The 25420-nt window shown below is 42.0% G+C and overlaps 1 pseudogene; it reads left to right on the top strand.

The window, feature by feature from the left end:
- The first annotated feature begins 10610 nt into the window (after positions 1-10610).
- Positions 10611-11604, top strand: LOC150001738 (poly(rC)-binding protein 2 pseudogene; annotated as a pseudogene).
- The last annotated feature ends 13816 nt before the right edge of the window (positions 11605-25420 follow it).

Raw genomic sequence — 25420 nt, forward strand, 5'->3', positions numbered from 1 at the left:
TGCTATGAACTTTCCTTTCAGGATTACCTTCACTGTATCCCATAGGTGTTGGGCTGTTGTGTGTTCATTATCATTTGTTTCCAGAAACTTTATTTCTCCCTTGATGTCATTGTTAACTCATTCATTATTGAATAGCATGTTATTCATTCTCCATGAATTTGAATGTTTTTGAGTTTTTTCTTGAGGTTGGTTTCCAGTTTCAAGCCACTGTTATCTGAGAAGATACTTGATATAATTTCAATTTTCTTAAATTTGTTGAGGTTTGTTCTGTGTCCTACCATGTGGTCTATCTTTGAAAATATTCCACGTGCAGCTGAAAAGAATGTGTATTTTGTTCTTTGGGGTGAAAGGTTCTATATATATCAACTAAGTACATTTAATCTAGAATGTTGTTCAATGTCTTGATATCCTTGATGTTTCTTTGTGTGGAAGATCTGTCCATTGTTGACAATGGGGTGTTAAAGTCCCCTACTATGAGTATGTTGCTGTTGATATCCTTCTTGAACCTTCCAAGATATTCCTTATATATTTGGGTGCTCCTATGTTGGGTGCATATATGTTTATTAAGGTTATATCTTCTTGATGGATTGTTCCCTTAAGTATTATGAAATGTTCTTCTTTGTCTCTTTTTAAGGGCCTTTGTTGTGAAATCTGTTTTCTCTGATGTAACTATTGCTACCCCAGCTATTTTTTCATGTCCATTTACTTGAAACACTTTTTTCCATTCTTTCACTTTCAGTCTGTGTAGATTTGTTCTGAGGTGGATTTCTTGTAGACAGCATATATGTAAGTCATGTTTTCTTTTCCATTCAGCTACCCTTTGCCTTTTTATTAGAGCATTTAATCCTTTTACATTCAAGGTTATTATTAATAGGTACTTATTAATTGTTATTTTTTCCCTTTGTACCATGTGTTTTCCTCTCTCTTTTTCTTCTTCTCCTTAAAGCATTCCCTTTAATATCTCTTTCAATGCTGGTTTGGTGGAGATCTATTCTTTTAGTCTTCATTTGTCTGGGAGACTCCTTACTTCACCTTCCATTTTGAAAGAGAGCCTTGCTGGTAAGAGTATTTTTGGCTGTGGGCCTTTCTTTTTTATTGCTTGAAATATTTTTTGCCATCCCCTTTTGGCTTGTAGTGTTTCTGTTGAGAAGTCAGCTGATAGCCTTATTGGAGCACTCTTGTATGTAATTTGCTGTTTTTCTCTTGCTGCCCTTAGGATTCTCTCTTTGTCTTGGAATGTTGCCAATTTAATTAAGATGTGGCTTGGAGTGGGCCTCCTTGGGTTCCCTCTTTGTTTCCTGTACTTGTAAGACTTTGTCTCTCCTCATGTTCAGGAAATTTTCTGTCATTACTTTTCAATCAAGTTTTCTATCCCTTGCTCCTCTTCTTCTCCTTCTGGTATCCATATGATACAGATATTATTACAATTCATTTTGTCCTGCCGCTCTCTTAAACCCTCTTCATTCTTTTTCAGTCTTATTTCATTTTGTTGCACTGGCTGGAAATTTTTTTCTACATTGTCCTCTAGCTCACTGATCTGATCCTCTGCTTCATTTAACCTGCTTTTGATTTCTTCTACTGTGTTCTTCAGTTCAGAAATTATAGTCTTCATTTCTTCCTGGCTCTTATTGATAGTTTCTATGTCTTTTTTTCATGCTGGTATAGTTCTCAGTATGTTCCTTGTAGCATCCCTGGAGTTCTTTGTAGTTCCCATGGAGTTCATTGTAGTTTTCTCTGAGTTTGTTGAGTTCATTGAGCTTTCTTATTACCATTGTTTTGTACTCCACACCTGATAGTTTGCTTGCTTCTAATTCATCTATACTTTCTTCTGGGAATGCCTCCTTTCCTTTCGATGAGGTGTTGTTTCTTCATCTCCCCATTTTATATGGCTCTTCTTGTTTGTTTCTGCTTCTTAGATTGATCTGCTTTGACTTCCTGTTTTCATGTTGTGACTTTCTGTGGTAGGAGTCCTTTGGGATTCAGTGGTGCATACTCCTTGATCTCCTGAATTTGATGTTCTTAGGGTGCCCTTTATGCCATTTATTTGTCCTGTCTCATAGTATTTTGGTTTCAGTTGTTATGTTGCTTTTGGTGGGTCTTTTCCTCCAGCTAGCTGACTGAGAGTCACTCTGCCCACCTTGTCTTGCAAACAGTTGTTGAGCTGCTGCTAAAACAAAGCCAGCTGCCCAGGCAAGAATCCCACACCCACAAAGACATCTCCCACCCTGAATCACTGTATCAACTGCAAATGAGTCAGTATTAAGAAGGATGCAAAGATATTAAGACTATTATAAGAAATAAAAAACAAATAAGAATTGACTCACTGAAATAAAAATGATTTTTTAGAGGGGAGGAGAAGGAACAATAATAGTAGTGAGTAGGGACAAGGCAATGAGAGGAAGAAAGTAAAATTTATATTATATATTAAAAAAGGGGGGGAAGAGAGTTGTATGAATTCAGAGAGGGGAAACCTGTGGTATTAGGTTTAAACAGAAGTTGTAAACTATATATATACACATATATATATGTAGCGTGTGAGAGAACAAACACACACATGAAAACAACAAGGAATATGAATAAGGAGAAAAAATTGACACCAAATCAGAGAACAGGTTTCACCACAGCACTATAAATAACCTAGGAGGTAAGATTAATATTGGTGGGATGGGAGTAAGAGATAAAAAAGAAAGAAAGAGAAGAGAAGCTTAAAACATGCCTGGAGGAAAGGGAAGTGATTTTGAGATGATAAAGGGAGAAGAAATACTTAGAGTGAGGAAAGAAAACCAGGATAAGACAGGGAAAAATTCAAATTTAAAATGAAAGAGGGAAAGGGCTGGAGGAAGGTACAGAGAGGGGAACGATAAGACTTGAGATTTGAAATAACAGAATAGTGAAGATCTATGAGTAAAATTGCAGAAATGTCACAGACTGATCAAGGTAGATAGAGAATAAGTGCATTTTATGAATGGGAAAAGAATGTGAGGTAACCAATGACAAGAAAAATGGTATAGAGAGGCTGGAGAGGTGAGAAATAATGAGTGCAGATTGGAAATGAGTCATAGTAAGAGAAAGGATAGGATTTTTTTTTAAATAAGAGGAGGAAATCAGATGGTAAAATTGAGAAAAGGGAGGAGCAAAATATGAAATTTAAAATAAACTATAGTATAAGGATTAGTTATTTATAATGCATAGACTGGGAGGACAAAAAATGACTGTTGAAAGGATGTGCAGGAGACAAATATATCTCCTGTAGAAGATCACAGTGGAATTTGTCTCCATAGTATCTGGGTTTTTCCACTTTCTTTTCTTTCTGCATCTGCCCCTGCTGATGTCTGCTTGTGTCCAATTCTGGATCTAGGCAGCCTGATCACGACTATCGGTGCTCTTTTGCCTGTCTCTCTCTCTTTCGCTATTTACTCGAGTCACTCTGTAATCCACAGTCAGGCTTAAGCTCCATGGGGTGGGGCAGAGTACTTTCTTCAGGTGGGGATACTGCTTCCCTTCTGGCTGTTGCCATTTGGGAAGAAGTGATCTGCTTAAATGATTTCTCATGCAGCACTGGGGATGACTCTGCACTGGGGTCTGTTCTGCCATATCCTCCACCCCCCGCTGACATCTCCACTCCAATCTCTCCGCAAGCATCTCTGTCTCTAGTCCATTTCACCCAACCTCTGCTGGAGCCTGGGGCAAGTGCACGCTCCTGTGCTCCTGCGCACATGCTTCCCTTAAGAATCTTGCCAGCCTGCCTCCATTCTACCAAGGTCGTTGTAAACACAAACAAACAAACAGAAAGAAATGTTGGTTTATGTCTCTTATAGCCAGACCTCACATGGCTTACTCTCAGCTCTGCCAGCAGGCCCAGCCTTATTTTCAGCCCCCAAACCTCTCACGGGGAATCTTCCAGGCACTGTAAAATCTCTCTGCACATTGAGCTGCTGCCCATGGGTGCCAAGCCAGCACCCGAGGGACTACTGCCAGCGCCACTTCCATGATCCGCACCCGACAGGTTGTTATGAAGCAGCCTCATGCGTCCACCCACAGCTACAAGGCTTAACTCCAGCCAGTGTCCAGTTGATATACATATGATTTCTCAATAATTAAGCCAAAGTTCCAGACCTGGGAGGAGGCCAACACACCTTTTCACCGAGTCTCTCCCAGGTTTCGCTGGACAGGGCACCCACAGCAAGAGCACAGCTTCCAAGCCTCTGCACTTTCCTGGCCTTCACACTACACCCTTGTAGATCCCAGCTATTGAGTTGGTCCACCGATGTACCTTTCTGGTGCAGCCCAAGGTGCTGGGCTAGGGTGGGGGCCTGGGCAACTCTACTTAGGAAGTGTTGGCTGCAGTTTTTTTCCCCTCTCCCATGCTGTTCTCACACTCCTGTCCCTGTTTGCCCTATCCGAAAGCTGCTCTCTCCCTCTCCCTGCTCTCTGCTTATCCTCAAATTCTCTTCCACAATGGGAGCACACCCACCAGACTGCTAAGTGGGGGGACAACTGGAGGGAGGGGGGGGTCACTGGGTGGAGGGGAGCAGAGGGAAAAGAAATTGGGACAACTGTAACAGCATAATCAATAAAACATATTTTTTAAAAAACAAAAACAACAAAAAATGAATAGAGTTACCTACAAAGGAGTTCTCAGCTGATTTCTCAAGAAGAACTTTGCAGGCAAGAAGGGAATGGCAAGAAATATTCAAAGTGATGATAAGCAAGGACCTACAACCTAGATTACTCTATCCAGCAAAGCTATCATTTAGAATGGAAGGGCAGAGAAAGTGCTTCCCAGACAAGGTAAAGCTAAAGGAATTCATCATCACCAAGTCATTATTATATGAAATGTTTAAGGGACTTATTTAAGAAAAAGATCAAAACTATGAATATTAAAATGACAACAAACTCATAATTATCAGAAAATGAATCTAAAACAAAGAAACAAAAACAAACTAAGCAAACAACCAAAAGAGGAACAGAAAAAATAGATATGGAGATCATATAAAGGGTTGCCAGTGGGGAAGGGGAAGGGGGACAATGGGGGGAAAAGTTTAGGGATCAAGAAGCATAACTGGTAGCTACAAAATAAACAGACATGTTAAGAATAGTATAGGAAATGGAGAAGCCAAAGAACTTATGGACAAGAACTAAGGGAGGGTGGATTGCTGGAGAAAATGGAGGTACCAGGTGGGGGGGGGGCATAGGGGAAAAAAGTGGGACGTCATAATAGTATAATCAATAAAATATACTTTTTTTAAAAAGGTGGGATTTTAGGAAGAGTCCCAGGGGAGGAGCTCTATAGAATATTCATCAGCTTTCCAAGGGTGTCCTTTCAGTGTCATGGTCTCCACTGATTGGTTGGTGCCTGGGCAGAAGGTCATTAGTCAGTGCAGCTGGTCCTGATGTCGGCCATGGCATCGCTTGTCTGGTTTTGCTGCCTTTCTGGACCTGGAGCTGAAACACAGCTGAGGCCTACATGTACTTGATGTTGGTCAGAACCTCACTATCCTGGGGGCTGAATACTAAGGGCTATTCTCCAGACCCCTTGTTAGTTCTCCCTCTAAAGGGGTCCAACCCACATTACTAGCAACATACCAGGGAAAAAAAGGCCAGGGGAGGGTCTAAGCAGCATGACCAGTGATGTGAAAGGTCAGGGGGTCTAAATGACATGACCAATGATATGCTAAGGGAGAAAAGATAACCCTGAAGGTGAGGTCCTTGTTTTCCCAGTTTTGCCCCTTACTTAACCCCTGGGCTTTCTGCCCTGGTGACCTTCTGTACCTTGCCCATTGTCTTTGCTCTACTCAAGTCTATCTAACTATCCACCACAATAACATCTTGCAAGACTATATTACAATATTACAGCCAGGGTATTGATTGATAGAGTCAAGGTACTGAGAATTTCTATCACCACTAGGATCCCCATGTAGCCATTTTACAGCCATGCCCACTGTTTTCTAGACCTCACCCTTGTCTTAACCACTGCCAGCCATTCATTTGTTCTCCGTTTCTGTAAATTTTTATTTCAAGGATATTATGTAAGAGAATCATATACTATGTAACATTTTAGGATTCACTTTTTCACACTATAATTTCCTGGAGACTCAGCCAGCTGAAAGATGAACACACTTATTTAAAATTTCCTTTTTGAGACCCCTGGCTGCTGTGGCTCAGTGGATTGAGTGTTGGCCTGCAAACCAAGTGTCGCTGGTTCGATTCCCAGTCAGGGTACATAATTAGGTTGCACGTCAAGTTCCCGGTTGGGGGCGCATGAGAGGTAAACACACAGTGATGTTTCTCTCCCTCTTTTTCTCCTTTCCCCTCTCTCTACAAAAATAAATAAATAAGATTTAAAAAAATAATAATAAAATTTCCTTTTTGAAAGACCTCTTAATATCCAGTTCCTCAAGTACTCATTGAATTATCCTTACTATTCTATTTGTTCTCTCACTAATGAGTTGGAAAAAAATCTCTGCTCTGTGTTTGTTTTCTTTGTATGAGTTCTCTATTTAACTTTTGAAAATAATACTTTGACACAATTACTTATCCTGTGTTTGCCCCAGGAGACAGTTACCACTTGGCTCACTTTTTTTTTTTTTCTTTTTGAAAATGTGTATCTAGTCAGAAAAGATCACATCAACTTTCTCTCCATCAGTCAGAATAAAAACATAATTTGCTTTGTTTGAATTTCAAAGTAATGATAAGAAATATGGTCTTTACAGTGCCAGGTGATTTTTGGAAGAGTTAAAAAGAAAGAAGTTTTAAGCCCTGGCTGTTATGGCTCAGTGGATTGAGTACCGGCCTCCAAACCAAAAGGTCACAGGTCTGTTTCCCAGTCAGTGCACATGCCTCAGTTGCAACCTGGGTTCCCCAGTTGAGGGTGCGTGAGAGGCGACCACACATTGATCTTTCTCTCCCTCTCTTTCTCCCTCACTTCTCCTCTCTCTAAAAATAAAGAAATAAAATCTTTTTTAAAAATTTAATATCAGTAATATTTGGCCAATTTTGTTTTAAACATACCCATCACTTCTCCCAATTCAGCAAGTCCCAGACACTATTTAATTTCATCCATAAATACTTCACTATGTATCTGTAAGAGATATGATCCTTTTAAACATAACAATACCATCATCACAAAGAAAAATAGCAATAATTATTTAACATTATCTGATACCCAGTTCGTATTCAATTTTTCCCATTGTCTTAAGCTTCTCTCCCCCCCCCAAATTATTGGAAATAGGATTTAAACCAGATTTCTGTGTATACTTGTTGATTTTTAAATGTTATTTATTTACTTACTTATTTTGTAACCATTTTATAAGGTTAAATTGACATACAATAAACTGTACATGTTAAAGTATATCATTTGATAAGGTTTGACATATTACCACAACCAAGATGATAAACATATCCATCACCCCCAAGACATTCCTCCTGCTCCTTGGTAATCCCTTCCTCCCAATATTTTTGCACAGTCCCATCCCTAAGCAACCACTGATCTACTTTCTATAATCAGTTCGCATTTTCTAAAGTGTCTTAAAAATAAAATCATACAGTGTGAATTCTTTTTTGATCTGGCTTCTTTCCCTCAGCACAATTATTTTGAGATTCCTTTTTATTATGCAGTAGAATTACATGGTATGGATGTATCACAATTTTTGTATTCATTCCATTATAGATGGATACTTGGGTTGTTTTCAGCTTTTGGCTATTACAAATAAAGCTGCTTTATGTATCTGTGTAAATGACTTTATATGTACATGCACTTCTATTTCTCTTTGGTAAATACATAGTACAACCCATACATAGGTATGGGTTCAACTTTTAAGACACTACCACAGCCCTAGCTGGATAGCCAGGGCACATACAAGAATTAACCAAATCCATGTTTCTCTCTCTCCCTTCCTCCTGTCTCTAAAAATCAAAGGCACTTCTGTACACCAATAATAAAATCTCAGAGATAGCAACAAGAAAAATAAAGTACCTAGGAATAAACAACCAAGGAGATAAAAGACCTGTACTCAGAAAACTACATAACACTGAAGAAGGATATTAAGGAAGATACAAATAAATGGAAGCATATACCATGTTCATGGATGGGAAGAATCAACATCATTAACATGTCCATACTACCCAAGGCAATTTATAGATTCAATGCAATCCCTATTAAAATACCAGCAACATATTTCACAGACCTAGAACAAATACTTCAAAAATTTATATGGAACCAAAAAAAGAGCCTGAATAGCCACAGCAATTTTGAGGAAGAAGAACACTGTAGGAGGAATCACAATACCTGATATCAAACTATACTACAAAGCCACGGTAATCAGAAGAGTCTGGTACTGGCATAAGAACAGGCATATCGATCAATGGAACAGAATAGAGAGCCCAGAAATAAACCCAGGTCTATATGGTCAACTAACACTTCACAAAGGGGGAAGGAACATCAAATGGAGTGAAAAGAGCCTCTTCAACAAATGGTGTTGGGAGAACTCAACAGGGACATGCAAAAAAATGAAACTAGATCACCAACTTACACCATACACCAGAATAAACCCAAGATGGATCAAAGGCTTAAATGTAAGCCGTTGCACCATAAAAGTCCTAGAGGAAAACATAGGCAGGAAAATTTCAGGTATCCCACGCAGCAACATTTTTACTGATATATCTCCTAAGGCAAGGGAAATAAGAGAAAGAATAAACAAATGGGACTATATCAAACTAAAGAGTTTCTGCTTAGCAAAAGAAAACATCAGCAAGATGAAAAGGGAGCCAAACATATGGGAAAATATATTTGCCAATGATACCTCAGACAAGGGATTGATCTCCAAAATATATAAAAAACTTATACGACTCAACACCAAGAAGACAGACAACCCAATTTAAAAATGGGCAAAGGACCTGAACAAACACTTCTCCAAAGAGGAGATACAGAGGGTCCATAGACATATGAAAGAATGCTCAACATCACTAGCTATCAGAGAGGTGCGAATAAAAACCACAATGAGATACCACCTCACACCAGTCAGAATGGCCATCATCAACAAATCAACAAACAACTTGTGCTGGAGAGGATGCGGAGAAATGGGAACTCTCATGCATTGCTGGTGGGAATGCAGACTGGTGCAGCCACTATGGAAAACAGTTTAGAATTTCCTCAAAAAACTAAAAATGGGACTGCCTTTTGAACCAGCAATTCCATTGCTAGGATTATATCTAAAAAATCCTGAGACACCAATTCAAAAGAACCTATGCACCTCTATGTTCATAGCAGCACTATTTACAATAGCCAAGTGCTGGAAACAACCTAAGTGTCCATCTGTAGATGAGTGGATAAAAAAACTGGTACATTTACACAATGGAGTACTATGTAGCAGAAAGAAAGAAGGAACTTCTACCATTTGCAACAACATGGATGGAACTAGAGAGAATTACGCTTAGTGAAACAAGCCAGGCAATGAAAGAAAAATACCTTATGCTATCACCTATTACAAGAAACTAATGAACAACACAAACAAATGAGCAAAATTGAACCAGAGGTATGTAAACAAGGAATAAACTAACAGTAACAAGGGGGAAGGCAGGAGGGAGAAAAGGAAGTAAGAAGGGGAAGGGTCTAGTCAAAGAACATGTATAAATGACCCATGGACATGGACAATTGGGTGGTTGGGTGGGGACTGACTGGGAGAAGGGGGGGCAGGGTGCAGGGAAGCAAGAAGGGGAAAAAAGTGGAACAACTGTAATGGAAAAACAAACAAACAAACAAACAAACAAAAAAAGAAACTACCAAACTGTTTTCCAAAGTGGTTATACCAATTTACAGTTTCTCTAGCAAGAGTGCATGAGAGCTATGAAGCTCCACATTCTCACCAACATTTTAAATAGTCAAATTTCACTTTATGTGAAATCTTAAAAAATAAAAAGTAAATAAACAAACAAAACAGAAACAGGCTCATAAATACAGAGAATAAACTAATGGGTGCCAAAGAGGAGGGGTGTGAAGGGATGGGGGGAAAAGATAGTGAACCAGAGGAATTGCCTCCTGAAGAAAACAACAACAAAGACTAGGGTTTTCTTTGACAGAGGTCAAAGAAAGATTTTAGTTGGTGTGAGTGCATGAGCAACCTTGACATGAACATCGGCCCTAGCTGTGTAGCTCAGTTGGTTAGAGCATCTTTCTGATATGCCATGGTTGTGGGTTCCATTCCCAGTAAGGACACATACAAGAATCAACCAATGAATGCGTAAGTAAGTGCAACAATGAGTTGATATCTGTTTCTCTCTCAAAAAAAAAAAAAAAAAAAGACCAGCAGAGGCAACAACAGGAGCAGCCTCAGCCTGTGTCCTCTTCACCCCCACCTCACTGCTCCTCCACCCCCAGAGGCAGGGCTCTTTCCCCCATCCTCCTCCTCCTCTATCTTCCCCTTCATCGCCAACCCAGGGGGCTCCCATCTCTTCCTTCCTGCCCCTATTGTTTGCCACATTCCCATCCCTCCTCCGCCTCCTGCCCCCACCAGCATGCAGGTTTTGGTTTTCACCCCTTCCCTGCCTGGCCGCCCAACCAGTAACCAAAGACTTAACCACTCTAAATCCAGCTCCCCAGAACACTGCTGGACATGGACACCGCTGTGACTGAAGGTGGATTAAATGTCACTCTCACCATTTGGCTACTTAAGCATGTCAAGAACGTTGGCAATATCATCAGAAAGAAAAGGAGAATCAGTTCAGAAGAAGCACAAGGAGAATGGTGCAACAACTCAGAAGGGAATTATCCTGAGACAATTATCACTTTGACTGGACCCACTAATGCCATCTTCAAAGTCTTTGCTATGATCATCGACAAACTGGAAGAGGACATCAGCAGCTCTATGACCAATAGCACAGCTGCCAATAGACCCCCAGTCACCCTGAAGCTGGTGGTCCCTGCTAGTCAGTGTGGCTCTCTCATTGACAAAGGTATTTGCAAGTTCAAGGACATAGTGAGAATAGGGACTCAGGTCCAGGTGGCAGTGGATATGCTCCACAACTCAACTGAGTGGGCCATCACTATTGTTTGACCATCCAGTACCGGGCCAAGCCATCCAGTTCTTTGGTCATCTTTGCAGGTGGCCAGGACAGATACAGCATGGGCAGTGACAGCGTGAGCTTTCCCCACACCACCCTGTCCTCAACCCTGACCTGGAAAGACCACCTCTAAAGGCCTATACCATTCAAGGACAGTATGCTATTCCACAGCCAGCTTTGACCAAGCTGCACCAGTTGGCAATGCGATAGTCTTTTTTCCCCATGATGCATGGCAACACTGCACTCAGTGGCATCGAATCCAGCTCTCCAGAGGTGAAAGGCTATTGGGGTTTGGATTCATCTGCTCAGACTACTTCTTATGAACTCACCATTCCAAATGATTTGATTGGCTGCATAATCGGTGTCAAGAAGCCAAAATCAATACAATCTGTCAGATGTCTGAACACAGATAAAAATTGCAACCCAGTTGAAGTATGTACTCATAGGCAAATTACCATCACTGGATCTGCTGCCAGCATTAGCCTGGCTAAATACCTAATCAATGTCAGGTTTTCTTTGGAGACCCGTGGCATGAGGAGCAGCTAGAACAATGCAGATTCATCCATCATCCCTTTCTGCTCTTCACCACCACCAATGATCCAGCTGTGTAGTTTCTGGTCAGTAATTCCAGGTTTTAAATAGTTTGTAAATTTTCAGTTCCTATACACTTTATCATTCACTTGTGATTTTTTAAAAGATTTTATTTATTTATTTTTAGAGAGAGGGAAAGGGAGGGATAAAGAGAGGGAGAAAAACATCAATGTGAGAGAGAAATATTGATCGGTTGCCTGTCACACGTGCCTCAACCTAGGGACAGAAACCTGGGTAGGCATATGCCCTGACCAGCAATTGAACCAGTAATTTTTGCTTTGCAGAAGGACACCCAACCCACTGAGACACACTGGTCAGGGCCACATTATTATTATTACATATTTTTATTGATAGCTATCCTAGTAGGTGTAGACTCATATCCCATTGTGGTTTTGCTTTGATTTTTCCTGACTGCTAATGATATTGAGCATCTTTTGATGTCCATATTGGCCATTTGTACTTCTTCTTTGGAAGAATGTCTATTCAAACACTTTGTCCATTTTTTAAAATTGGGTTGTTTGTCTTGTATTGTTGAGTTGTAAGAGTTCTATATGTGTTCTGGGTACTAAAACTATCAGGTGTATGATTTGCAGATATTTTTCTTGCATTCTGTGGATTGTCTTTTCACTTTATTTGTAGTGCCCTATGATACACAAAAGTTTAGCATTTTTGATGAGATCCAAATTGTCTATATTTTCATTATTCTTATGTTTTAGTGTCATATCTAAGAAACTATTGCCTAATCCAAGGTAATGAAGACCTACACCTATGCTTTCTTCTAAGCGTTTTACAGTTTTAACTCTTACATTTATATATTTAATCCATTTTGAGTGAATTTTGTATAGGTATATGGTAGGGGTCCAACTTTATGTTTTTGCATGAGAATACTGTCAAAGAAAAAATTATTCTGACACTTGTTAAAGACAATAAGAAAGACTTCATCTAAATGACTACTGCAGTAAGCTTTTGCAATAAGGGAGAGAGATTGGGCTTAATTCTAAATACAATATGGAAAAGCTGGGGATTTATAACCAAGGAGCAGGAAGGAGGGGGTCAGAGGATAGAAAATTACTAAAACTAAACTTCTGGTCAAGATGGTGAAGTAGGTAAACATTGTGCCTGCCTTTCCTCACAACCACAGCAAAATTTCAAGCATAGAACAACCAGTTAAAGCCTATCTGAACAGATGTTCTATAATTAAGGATATACGGAAGAAGCTGCATCAAGGCTGATAAGAAGGGCGAGACTCAAACTGGTCTGATCCTACTCCAAAGTGTGGTGCTTAAAAATCAGTAGAGATCTCTCAACTGCAGAGGTTCCCCCTGAGGAATGAGAAGTCCCCGCTTAGGGAAGAGAAGTCTCCATAACTTCTGGCTATAAGAACCAGTGGAGACTGGGACTGAGCAAGATGGAAGACTTTTGGAATCCGACACATTCCTTTTAAAGGGCCCAAGTATACAGACTTACTGGCTAAGGAACTCACTGGCTCTGAGCTTTAGCACTGGGGCAGCAGCTCAAAAATCACCAGGAACATATGGGGAGGAACTGAATTTTCTGGCTTCAGGGCCAGGGCTGGAGGGGCAGCTTTCTTCCAGAGAGAAGTACTGTCAGAGGCCATTTTTTCTTCGTTGATCCCAAGTTTACCCAGCCTACTTGTGCAAGGAAACACCAAATCGAATTCTCCGTGAACCTAGCCAACACCATTTGCCCAACTCTGGAGACTCCCTGAGACCTTGCTCCCCCCAATTATTGGACTTACCCAACCTGTTTCCAGGGGACTTTGCACACAAATGGCCTATCTTAGCTCATGCTATGAACTTTTCTAAAATCTCTCTAAGGTCCACAAACCTCAAATAAGCATCATCTGGCCTCTGCATGCCCATACCTCTTGCTAAGCAGCCTAGATCCCAGCACTAGTGACAACTAGCCTCAGTTTGCAGCTTAGTCTCCTCCAGGCAACTCCAAGTGCAGGACAAGTGGCAACCATCCACAGATCACTTTGTAACTTATACCAGGTGGCCCTGGGTAAGGGCACAGGCAGTAGCTGACCTTGGCCTACACCAGAGCCCCTTCCAAGAGGCCCCAAACCAATACCTGGTGGCCAGCTTCAGACCACACCAGAGTACCACCCAACCACCTCCACAAAGTACACACCCAAAAGGCAGATCTGGCAGGTACCAGAGCCCTGCTAAAGCAAATTCTGCTGCTCGGAATAAGCCCCTGCACAATAGCTTTTCCCCTATAGTCAGGGCCAGTCCCTTCCATTTATGTGCAAAGAGTAATCAAGGCTCAAATACAACAAGAGAGCACACACAACCCACACAAAAGACAAACCTGGAGCACTCAACTCAGGTGACCAGGGGCACCTACCTACACGAGGCCACTCTACCAAGCCTGGGAGATGTAGAAGCTCTGCCTGATACACCGAAGCAAACACAAGAAAGCAGCCAAAATGAGGAGACAAAGAAACATGTCCCAAATGAAAGAACAAAACAAAACTCCAGAAAAACAACTAAACAAAATAGAGACAAGCAATCTACCAGGTGCAAAGTTCAAAACATTGGTTATAAGGTGCTCAAGATTTCTGTGAGAAGTTCAGTACAGAGACAGGAAGCATAAAAATGGTGATAGAAAATATAAAAATAAATTCAGAAACTAAGAATACAATAACTGAAGTTACATCTGAGTGACTGTAGACTCCCTTATGGCCCATTTATACCTTACAAAAGCTGGTATCATCTAAAACTCAAAATAATCAATTTTTCTTATTTATCTAAAACTCAAAAAAATATTGAGCAGAACAATAGCCAAGTAAATTAGGAGCTCATCATAATTTTTCATAATAGTTCAACCTGCACTGCCATCTATCATTAAACCATATGTATAGATACCTTACCAGCACCCAAAGCCCCCTATTTTGAATAATCCCTAGGGGGGAAAAAAAGCAATCAATAATTTTTAACCCAAATAGAAAATCTAATGTATCCAAAAATTATCTTCAGCTTTAGTTTGCTCTGTTAATAGAGAGACTGGTAATGGTCTGTGGGCTTTGAGGGGCAGGGGGTGATAAAGGGATACCTGAAAGAAAAAGGTAGAAGGGGGCACTTGTTGAACTCTACATTTGATCGGAGATAATTACATAGCAGTACACTAAAGTATCTGTATAAGCTTTAAAAAATTCTTGCATTGGTGTGGTGTGTGTGCGTCGGCCTGCGAGCTAAGTGTCGCTGGTTCGATCTTCCAGTTAGGGCACATCAGAGAAGGAAACTCTGACTCCAAAAAACCTCCGCTGCCTTGCGGCATACCTCTTCAGGGGAAAGGCTAAGGGAGTAAACCCCGACAGAAAATCCGGAGCCGGAGTCCCTAAGGCGGTTTGACGTTGTAGTCAACACCGGCAACTCCTGCGGCGCACCTGAAGCCAAGCTGTATTGACTCCGTCTTTCCCTTGGACCCTTCAGCTGCGAAGAGAGGGGGGGTCTGCTGCATGGGCAACAGCAGACCCTCCATATCACCCTGCCCAGGCTCTGTAGCTTCAGCTTCACTGGAGAGGACACTCCAGCGTCATCGCAAGATGTCGATTCAACACAGGAGGAGACAGATACCGTGTCACTCCCGAGTTGGACTGCACAGCCATTTTCGGCGGAGCTTAAGAAGCTACACCATCGTCTCTCGAGACGGACGGCTGCCGACGACGAATAACTGAAGTGAAGAACATATTAGATGGAATCAACAGTAGCTTAGATGAAGCAGATGATCAAATCAGCAATTTAGAAGATAGGTTGCAGAAAACACCCAATCAGAACAGCAAAAGGAAAAAAGATTTTTAAAAAAATGCTGATACTTTAAGGGGCTTCTGGGACAATATCAATCATATCAACATTCACATCATAGGGATACTACAAGGAGAAGAGAGAGAGCAAGGAATTGAAAACCTATGTGAAGAAATAATGACCCCAAACTTTCCTAACCTGGTCAAGAAAATAGACATATAGGCCTAGGTAGTGCAGAGTCCCAAGCAAGATGAACCCAAAAAGATCCACAGCAAGATACATCATAATTAAAATGCAAAAGGTTAAAGCCAAAGAGAAAATTTTAAACGCACCCAGAGAAAAACAGTTAGTCACCTACAAGGGAGCTCCCATATGAATGTCAGCTGATTTCTCAAAAGAAACTTTGCAGGCCAGAAGGGACTGACACAAAATATTCAAAGTGATGAAAAGCAGGGATGCAAAACCAAGATTACTCTACCCAGAAGAGCTATCACTTCGAATTGATGAACATATTAAGAGCTTCCCATACCAGAAAAAGCTAAGAGTTAATCACCACCAAACAAATATTAGAAGAAATGTTAAAGGGATTTTTTTAAAGTGGAAGACAAAAAACATGAATAATAAAATGGCAATAAATACATATCTATCAACAATAACTTTAATTCCAAAACCAGGTCAAGACACAACAAAGAAAGAAAACTACAGGCTAATATTGCTGATGAACATAGATGCTAAAATCCTCAACAAAATATTGGCAAACCGAATCCAGCAATACATTAGAAAGATCATACACAACAATCAAGTGGGATTCATCCCAGGGATGCAAGGATGGTTTAATATTTGCAAATCAATAAATGTAATACACCACATAAAGAAAATGAAAGATAAAAACCAGATGATCATATCAATAGATGCAGAAAAAGCATTTGATAAAGTACAACACCCATTTATGATGAAAACTCTCAGCAAAATGGGAATAGAGGGAGCTTATAAAAAAAAAAGCCACTTTAAATGTAAATCAATTAAATGCTTCGTTTAAAAGATATAGGGTGGCTGAATCAATAAGAAAACAAGACCCTTACAGATGCTGCTTACTAGAGACTCACTTCATATCTAAAGACACACACAGAAAGTTGAGGCTTAGAGGCTCAGAGGAACCTGAGTTAGGTCAGGGAGAGAATCCATCAATATCCACTTGTATCAGTACCTTGTGTTGAAAAGATCCTCCTTTCCCCATTAAGTGAGTGTGGAATCTTGCCCAAAATCAGCTGACCATAGATGTATGGATTTATTTCTGGACTTTTAATTCTATTCCATTGACCTATATGTCTGTTCTTATGCCAGTACCATCCTTGTTTTTGTGTTATTTTACTATAGCATTGTAGTAGGTGTTGAAATCAGGAAGTACGAGTCCTCCAACTTTGATTTTTATTTTTCAGGATTGTTTAGGTTATTTGGGGCTCCTCTCATTTCTATATACATTTTAAAAACAGCTTATCTTTCTGCAAAAATGAAAGTTGGAATTTTGATAGGAATTACATTGAATCTGTAAATCTACTTGGTGAATATTGCAAAAAGTTATTATTACAAATATTTTATGATGTCTGCTTTATTATTCTACCCATAAATGAAATTCATTGATTATATAATTTCTCCTTAAATATAATTTTATATAGAATAAATATAAAGCTCCAACTATTATAAAGCAGAAATAAAGGAAATAGGCATTTCAATATATGAATGTCCAGACATGGCTATACAAGAAGGTTTAATGAAATAATCAGATACTTGGCCCTTAATGTAGAATCACAGTAAATGGGACAGCTACAAGCACAGAGTAATACAGGTGTGTTATGTGGTGAATTGAACATCCAGCATGGTGCTGACATCAGTGATGTGGTTTTCTGAAATGGTGAAAAACTCTTGCCAAAGTTCAGAATGTAATAGCCAAATCTTCCTTTCATATACATGATAACTTCATTCTTGGAAAGTTCAAGGTATATTAAAATATATAAAAATATTTGTGTTTATTTGTAAAATAAAGTAGTTATTGTTTTTTTCTGGGGTCAGATATATGAACAGGTTTTCTACCCTATGACATCTGATAGGACATTTGAAAGTTTTGTGGAGGTGAAGACTAAGACTTCATTTGACATGAATGTCCCTGATCTCCATGCATTAACATGTGGCCCAATCACTGTGACAATTAACAACATCCTTACACATTTTCAAAACTCTGAGAAGGCAGTACTAACTCTTTGAGAACCCAGTATAGAGGAAAGAGCATTGAACAAGGAGTGGGAGATGAGAGGGATGCTCACTCTGGCTCAAGTCAACTTGCTGGTCTGGGTTTCATTTCCTTACCTGAAAAATGGTATAATCTTGAAGATCTGATGAGTCCTTGTAGGCAGGTATCTTTCTTAGTGCTGGTTGAGAAAGTATAGCTGCTAAGAGCTATAACCATGTCTCCCTCTGCTGGCAGATATAACGATATGATTCTCAACAAAAGATTTCCATCTTTTCAGTGTAGAAGTTGTCCTCTTTTAGAACTTATAAACCACACACCAAATGTTGACCAATTTAAAAAACTAGACAGCCTGTGTTTCAAATGTTGGTTACCTTCTTCATTTTTCTATGTCTTGTGTGTGTGTGTGTGTGTACGTGTGTATAACACAGAATCTCATTTTTTCATCTCTAAATTAAATTCAGACTTCAAACTTTCTGTGATGATCTTCCCTCCTTCCCAAATTCATCTAATTATTACTATTACTATGGTTGTTTCTATTTTTGTAGTTACTTTAAATTATTTTTGGAACAAACAGTTTCTATGTTATTTTTAAAGTATTTTGAAATTATAGTTATAGACGCAAGGTAAAAAGAAAGAAAAGTCAGAAAGAACTGAAGTATTATTGAAGGGTAGAAAATGAAAAATGGAAGTCTCTCCTTCACTCCCATGTCCACATACAGAGACAACCTCTGTTCATAATTTCTGGTTTTAATTCTTTTTTGTTAAAATATATTTTATTGATTATGTTGTTACAGTAGTCCCAAGTTTTTCCCCTTTGCTTCCCTCCACCCAGTACCCCCCTTCCCTGCAGCAATCCCACACCCCTAAGTTCATATCCATGGGCTGTGCATATAAGTTCTTTGGCTTCACCCTTTCCTATATTATTCTTAACTTCCCCCTATCTACTTTGTACCAATCAATTATGCTTCTTAATTCCTGCACCATTTCCCTATTTCTCCCCTTTCCCCCTCCCAGGTGATAACCCTCCAAATGATCCCCATACCTATGATTCTGTTCTATTCTGGTTTGCTTCGTTGGATTTTGTTTCTATTTTTTAGATTCAGTTGTTGATAGTTGTGAGTTCATTGTCATTTTAATGTCCATGATTTTGACCTTCTTTTTCTTAAGGAAGTCTCTTTGACATTTCATATAATAACGCTTGGTGATGATGATCTTCTTTAGCTTTAGCTTGTATGGGAAGTACTTCATCTGCCCTTCCATACTAAATGATAGCTTTGCTGGATAGAGTAATCTTGGTTGTAGCTCCTTGTTTTTCAACACATTGAATTCTACTTGCCAGTCCCTTCTTGCCTGCAAAGTTTCTTTTGAGAAATCAGCTGATAGTTTTATAGAAACCCCTTTGTAGGTAACTGTCTTCTTTTCTCTTGCTGCTTTTTTTAACCTTTGGCATTTCAATTATGATGTGTCTTGGTGTGGTCCTCCTTTGGTCTAGCTTGTTTGGGACTCTCTTTGCTTCCTGGAGTTGTATGTCTATTTCCTTTGCCAAACTTGAGAAATTTTTCTTCATTATTTTCTCACATTAGCTTTCAATTTCTTGCTCTTCCTCTTCTCCTTCTGGCACCCCTATGATTCGAATGTTGGTATGTTTAAAGTTGTCCCAGAGGTTTCTAAGCCACTCCTCTTTTTTTTTTTTCAATTCTTGTTTCCTCATTCTTTACTGGTTGACTGTTTATTTCTTCCTTATGTTCCAAATCATTGATTTGAACCCCAGTTTCCTTCCCTTCATCACTGGTTTTGTGTGGATTTTCCTTCATTTCATTTAGCATAGCCTTCACTTCTTCCCTTATGTATTTGCCATACTTAAGCATATCTGTCAAGCCTGTGAGTATATTTATCACCAGTGTTTTGAACTCTACATCTCTTAGGTTGGCTATCTCCTCATCTGTTAAGTTGGCTATCTCCTCCTTGCTTAGTTCTCCCACTAGAACTTTGATCTGTTCCCTCTTTTGGGCCATACCTCTCTGTCTCCTCATCTTGACAGGCTCTTGTGTTTATTTGCCTCTGTGTCTTAGCTACCTAGCTACCTACCTGTTGCACCTCTTATGTTGTAAGGGATGGAGCCTTAGGTATTCATCAGTATGGGTGACCCGTTTCACCACGTCGTGGTATTGTATGTAGGGGAGGGGCCTGAGAGGGAATAATGTCACTTGCTCAACACTCGCCCCTTTTCCAGGCACTTCTCCCACTTCCGTTTGGGACTGGTGCCTCTCTAGCTGTTGCCTTAGTGGTCGTTCCCAGAGTGAGTCGGTCTGCAGATGTTCCAGGATGATAGGGGCCCTTTAAACAAGTAGACTCTGCTGAGATGCCATCAGTTTCTTCCTCCACCCCAACCCCAACTCATCTGCACAGTCAGAAGCAATGAGGTTTTATTTTCCCTGGCACTGGGACTGTAGCTGCGCGGTCTGGTCTGGTGCTGGCAGTGGCAGTAGGTGTCCCTCCCTACTTTTTAAAACGTGTGACTGTGCTTTCCACTGGCCTGCTGCTGCCGCCACTGTTGCCACCACCACACTGAGTCCTCTTTGCCCCAGCTCCACCCCTCCTACCTGTCTGGATGAGTATTTCTTCTTTATATGTTTGTTTGTTGGACTTCCATGCAGCTCAGTTTTCTGGAACTTCTGGTTGTCTCTGGTTTTGAGGTAGTTGTATTCCTTCTTAGTTGTAGAGAGAGATGCAGTGTGTCTGTCTAAGCCTTCATCTTGGCCAGAAGTCCCTGGTTTTAATTCTTAATTCATTATCATTAGAACATAAAATAAATTCCTTTCTTTTTTTTTTAACCTGACTTACCAACTTTAGACTATTTTTAAAAAGAGTTTATTGGAGAAAAAGAGAGTGAGAAATATTGATGTGAGAGAGAAACATCAATCAGTTGCCTCTCATATGAGCCCGCCCCAACTAGGACCAAACCCGCAACCCAGACATGGAATCACACGGGGAATCAAACCAATGCCTTTTGCTTGGTGGGATGATGCCCAACTACTGAGCCACACCAATCAGAGCTAGACTGTATTTTTTTACTTCTTGGTATATAAATGACTTATTATATTATAATACACTTACCTGTCTCTGCCCATTTACCCCCTAGTGCTTCTAGTTGACTTTTACCAGGATAGTTCTATTTCTTCTAGTCTTTAAATATTATATGAAGTCATCTATTTCTTAAATTATAAATGTCAGATTATATCTATTGATTCCCCAATGAAAAAATCAGTAAATTAATGCATTTATTTTTTATTTCCATTTTTTGCTATAGCATTATCTTCCTTTGTCAAGACATGATATTTATACAGTATTTGTCTACTTAAATCTAAAGTTAAGTTTCCTCTTTTCTAGGGCAAGTGTACGTTTTTTCTTCAGTGCCCTTTTATTTGCTCTTAACAGCTCATCTCTCACTTGATTCAGATCTCAGCTCAGATGCAACCTCCCCAGAGGTGACTTCACTGACCAACTTATCTAAAAAAACAACCTTTACTCTGGCAGTTGTGGCTCAGTTGGTTGGGCATTGTCCTGCAAAATGCAAGGTCACCAGTTTGATTTCTGGTCAAGGGCACATGTTTGGGTTTTGGGTTCAGTCCCCGGGTCAGAATGCATACCAAGCAACCTTGCACATCAATGGATGTTTCTCTCCCATCTTTTTCCATCTCTCTAAAAATAAATAAATAAAATCTTAAAAAAAAAATAACAACCCTTCCCCTCCACCACTTTCACTCTGTTCTCTTACTCTATTTAATTTCCTTCATAGCATTTATCATGATTTAACATTCTATATGTAAGTGTTTACTGTGTGTTTCCTCATGAGAAAGTGAGTCTATGTGGGGAGTTTTGTTGTATTCACTAAATATTCCCAGTGCCAAGAACAGTTTATGGCTCTATAAACATTTGTTGACTGAATGAGTAAATCCTAAAAGAGGAAAAGCACAGAAATATCATAAAAGATGTAATATGCAAGTGTCATTATTATAGAACCAAATAGTGTACTGGAAACAATAAAAAATATATATATATAACACTATGTCAGAGAAGGAAAACTCTGATTCCAAAAAACCTCCGCTGCCTTGCGGCATACCTCTTCAGGGGAAAGGCTAAGGAGAAGGGAAACTCTGACTCCAAACCTGCCTTGCGGCATACCTCCTCAGGGGAAAGGCTAAGGGAGTAAACCCCGACAGAAAATACGGAGCCGGAGTCCCTAAGGCGGTTTGACGTTGTAGTCAACACCGGCAACTCCTGCGGCGCACCTGAAGCCAAGCTGTATTGACTCTGTCTTTCCCCTTGGATCCTTCAGCTGCGAAGAGAGGGGGGGTCTGCTGCATGGGCAACAGCTGGCCCTCCATATCACCCTGCCCAGGCTTTGTAGCTTCACTGGAGAGGACACTCCAGCGTCATCGCAAGATGTCGACTTAACACGGGAGGAGACAGTTACCGGTTATAAGCTCATCCAATTGGCGAAGGAAACGAGCGCCAGGGGTCTCCTCTGATGGTGGGAGAGGTCATCGCACCTCACTGGACAGCTACCGCCCGCCTCAAGCTGGGTAGCCCCCAGCCAATTAGGTGCCGTCTCACCATGGCTCACCTGCCCCACTGGGTGCGTGGGGATCAGAGAGGCGTCTCTTGAAAAGTGGGCCACAAAACACTCGCACCAGGCAATTCCAAGCAAACAAGAAAGAAGCCTCCAGCTCTTCGCCTCGCTAGCTGGAACATCAGGACCATGTGTCCCGGACTTACTGCAGACCTTCCGTGGATCAATGGTGCCAGGAAAACCGCCGTCATCGACAGGGAACTGGCACGACTAAACATCGACATTGCGGCTCTACAGGAGACCCGGTTGGCCGACAACGGAACTATCAGAGAAACCAACTACACCTTCTACTGGCAAGGGAAGTCTCCGGACCAACCAAGACAGCACGGTGTTGGGTTCGCTGTGAAGAACACGCTTGTTAACTCCATAGAGCCACCCACAGGAGGCACAGAGAGATTACTTACCCTCCGACTGTCAACAACTTTCGGCCCAGTCAGCATTCTTAGCTCGTATGCCCCAACCCTCTGCGCCACCACTGAAGAGAAAGAACAGTTCTACCATGCACTGGACGAAGCATTATCCAAGATCCCCAGAAGTAATGCTCTTTATCTCCTTGGAGACTTCAACGCAAGAGTAGGAGCCGACCACATGGCCTGGCCCACCTGCCTCGGAAACTTTGGGAGAGGAAAGATCAATGAGAATGGTCAGCGACTGCTTGAGCTTTTGTGTCACCACGGCCTGTGCGTGACAAACACATTCTTCAAGTGCAAAGAGATCCACCAGGTGTCATGGAGGCACCCCCGCTCCCGCCACTGGCACCAGCTTCACCTCATCATCACCAGAAGAACGGATATTGGCAGCACCCTCCTCACCCGCAGCTACCACAGTGCAGACTGCGACACGGACCATGCCCTCGTGGTAAGCAAGGTGCGCATAATGCCGAAGAGGTTGCACCACTCCAAGATGAAGGGTCGCCCACGCATCAACACCAGTTGTGCCAGCAACCCAGTTAAGACCCAGCAATTCATCAACAGGATGGAAGATGCACTCGGCGAGGGAATGGCGGCAGATGACATTATCGAATCCAATTGGCCACGTCTCCGCGACGCCATATACAACTCCGCCATTATTGCTTACGGGAAGAAAGAGCGGAAGAACGCTGACTGGTACGAGGCTCACTGGGAAGAAATGGAACCCGTGATCGAGGCTAAGAGGAAGGCCCTACTGGCTTACAAGGCCATGCCCACTCCCAGTACACTTCAAGCTCTACGGGCTGCCAGGAACAAAGTCCAGAAGACCGCCCGCCACTGTGCCAACACCTATTGGCTAAACCTGTGCAGAACCATCCAGGAAGCCGCCGATATAGGCAACGCACGAGGAATGTATGAGGGTATCAAGAAGGCAACAGGCCCAATCCCCTCCAAGATCGCCCCCCTTAAGTCCAAGACAGGTGAGGTCATCACTGACCAGGAACAGCAAATGCGGCGGTGGACCGAGCACTGCCTCGAGCTGTACGCGACGAGGAACACCGTAACAGACACTGCTCTTAACGCCATCCCAGACCTACCAGTCATGGAGGAGCTAGACACCCCACCTACTGTGGCAGAGCTCGGCAAAGCCATTGACCGCCTTGCTTGCGGGAAAGCACCAGGAAGCGACGGAATCCCTCCAGAAATCCTAAAGAGCGGGAAACCAGTCCTGCTACAGCCGCTCCACCATCTACTCTGTCTCTGCTGGAAGGAGGGTTACATCCCCCAGGATATGAGAGACGCCAACATTATCACCATGTACAAGAACAAAGGAGACCGCAGCGACTGCAACAACTACCGGGGCATCTCTCTCCTCAGCGTCGTCGGCAAAGTATTCGCCCGGGTCGCTCTTGCCCGCCTGCAGACCCTTGCTTCCCGCGTCTACCCAGAGTCCCAGTGTGGCTTCAGAGCTGGCTGATCAACAGTGGACATGATCTTCTCCCTACGTCAGCTGCAGGAGAAGTGTCATAAGCAGCATAAACCACTCTACCTCGCCTTTATCGACCTCACGAAGGCGTTTGATCTGGTCAGTTGAAGCGGACTCTTCAGCTTGCTACGGAAGATTGGCTGTCCACCACATCTGCTTGCTGTGGTCATGTCCTTTCACGACAACATGCACAGCACGGTGTCCTACAACGGTGCAACCTCTGAGGCCTTCCCAGTCAGCAGCGGAGTAAAGCAGGGCTGCGTCCTCGCGCCTACGCTGTTCGGAATCTTCTTCTCCATGCTCCTCCAATACGCCTTTAAGGACTGCAGCGAGGGTGTCTTTATTCACACCAGATCCGATGGCAAGCTCTACAACCTGGCCCGTCTACAAGCCAAGACCAAAGTCAAAGAGGTGCTCATCCGTGAGATGCTCTTCGCCGACGACGCAGCCTTGACATCACACTCCGAAGAGGGACTCCAGCAGCTAGTCACTTGCCTTTCCCACGCATGCAAGGAGTTCGGACTAGCCATCAGCCTGACGAAGACGAACGTTATGGCTCAAGGCACGGGGACTCCCCCATGCATCACCATCGACGGATACACCCTGGAGGTTGTCAACGACTTCACTTACCTCGGGTCCACCATCTCGAGCTCTCTGTCAGTTGACTTGGAGGTCAACCGGAGAATCGCCAGGGCAGCCAGAGTTATGGCCAAACTGAACCGGCGAGTGTGGAACAATTCCAGCCTCACTGAGAAAACCAGATTGCGCATCTACCAAGCCTGCGTACTCAGCACTCTCCTCTATGGCAGCGAGACGTGGACCACCTACGCAAGGCACGAAAGGAAACTCAACAGCTTCCACATGAGGTGCCTGCGACGCGTCCTGCATGTCGCCTGGCAGGATAAGGTCCCCAACACCGAGGTGCTGAAGCGAGCCAACATGAGCAGTTTGCATGCAGTTCTTAGCGAGAGACGCCTCAGGTGGCTCGGCCATGTCAAAAGAATGGATGCAGGCCGTATTCCCAAAGACCTCCTCTACGGCGAGCTAGCAGAAGGCCAGAGGATGACAGGGCGCCCAAAACTGCGGTTCAAAGACATCTGCAAAAAGGATATGACACAATGCTCCATCAATCTCAACACATGGGAAGTTCAAGCAGACGACCGCCTAGCCTGGAGGCTCGCGGTCAGGCAAGGTACGTCACGCGCAGAGGCTGCGCGCAACGAG

This window comes from Furipterus horrens, unplaced genomic scaffold, assembly GCF_987537825.1.
Source record: "Furipterus horrens unplaced genomic scaffold, mFurHor1.1.pri manual_scaffold_9, whole genome shotgun sequence".
Lineage (NCBI taxonomy): Eukaryota > Metazoa > Chordata > Mammalia > Chiroptera > Furipteridae > Furipterus > Furipterus horrens.